This window comes from Octodon degus, unplaced genomic scaffold, assembly GCF_000260255.1.
Source record: "Octodon degus isolate 3935 unplaced genomic scaffold, OctDeg1.0 scaffold00264, whole genome shotgun sequence".
Lineage (NCBI taxonomy): Eukaryota > Metazoa > Chordata > Mammalia > Rodentia > Octodontidae > Octodon > Octodon degus.
This window is the reverse complement of record NW_004524840.1, coordinates 232893-234453: the sequence shown is the minus strand read 5'-3', so window position 1 is coordinate 234453 and position 1561 is coordinate 232893. Positions and strand designations below refer to the sequence as shown.

Below are 1561 nucleotides of genomic sequence, written 5' to 3'. Positions count from 1 at the left end.
TAAATAAATAAAATAAACAAGTATAGCATTCTATGTGTGTGCTCTTCTGCACCTGTAATCTGTTTAACTTCTCTGCTGCCGCCACAGTCACTGCCATGAGGGAGATCGTTCACCTGCAGGCTGGGCAGTGCTGCAACCAGATCGGCACCAAGTTCTAGGAGGTGATCAGCAACAATCATGACATTGATCCTACTGGCACATACCGTGGGGACAGCGACCTACAAATGGAGTGCATTAACGTGTGTTACAACGAGGCCATGGATAGCAAGTACGTACCCTGCGCCACGCTGGTGTACCTGGAGTCCAACATCACGGACTCTGTGCGCTCGGGGCCCTTCGGGCAGATATTTAGACCTGACAACTTTGTTTTCTGTCAGAGTGGTGCTGGGAACAACTGGGCCAAGGGGCACTACACAGAAGATGCAGGCCTAGTGGACTCAGTGCTGGATGTTGTGAGAAAGGAAGCAGAGAGCTGCGACTGCCTGCAGGGTTTCCATTTGACCTACTCCCTGGGTAGGGGGACAGGGTCTGGGATGGGTGCCCTCCTCATCAGCAAGATCCAGGAAGAGTACCCAGACCGGATCATGAACATGTTCAGTGTGGTACCCTTACCAAAGTGTCAGATACAGTGGCTGAGGCTTATAACACCGCCCTCTCGTCCACCAGCTTGTAGAAAACACAGATGAAACCTATTGCATTGATAAGAAGCTTTGTATGACATTTGCTTCAGAACCTTAAAGCTTACCACACCCATCTACGGTGACCTGAACCACCTGGTGTGGGCCACCATGAGTGGGGTGACCACCTGCCTGTACTTCCCTGGCCAGCTCAACACTGACCTGCGGAAGCTGGCAGTGAACATGGTGTCCGTCCCATGCCTGCACTTCTTCATGCCTGGCTTTGCCCCCATGACCAGCCATGGCAGCCAGCAGTACCACACCCTGACAATTCCTGAGCTCACCCAACAATTGTTTGATGCCAAGAACATGATGGCTGCCTGTGACCCCCAACATGGCCACTACCTGACAGTGGCTACAGTGTTCAGGGACCACATGTCTATGAAAGAGGTGGATGGGATGAATAGATGCTTAATGTCCAAAACAAGAACAGCAGCTATTTTGTTGAATCCCCAACAATGTGAAAACAGGTGTTTGTGACATCCCACCCCATGGCCTGCAAATGTCTGCTACCTTCATTGGCAACAGCACAGCTGTCCAGGAGGTGTTCAAGGGCATCTTAGAGCAGTTCATGGCCATGTTCTGGTGCAAGGCCTTTCTGCCCTGGCACACGGGCAAGGGCATGGGTGAGATGGAGTTCACTGAGGCTGAGAGCAACATGACTCACCTGGTGTCTGAGTACCAGCAGTACCAGGATGTCACAGCTGAAGAGGAGGTCAAGTTTGAGGGGGAGGCTGAGGAGGAGGAGGTGTCCTAGAGCTGTTAGCTGGTAAAGTGTGGAAGTGGTGTGAACTCTATTCACCCACAGCCTGCTCTGATAACCCTGTCTCACTGTGTGCACTGCTGTCTCTGTCTTGACATCACATCCTGTACAGACATATCAT

General features: G+C 51.6%; 1 pseudogene; it reads left to right on the top strand.

Annotated features, from left to right (window-relative positions):
• Positions 1–95: 95 nt before the first annotated feature.
• LOC101562442 lies at positions 96–1434 on the top strand (annotated as a pseudogene).
• The last annotated feature ends 127 nt before the right edge of the window (positions 1435–1561 follow it).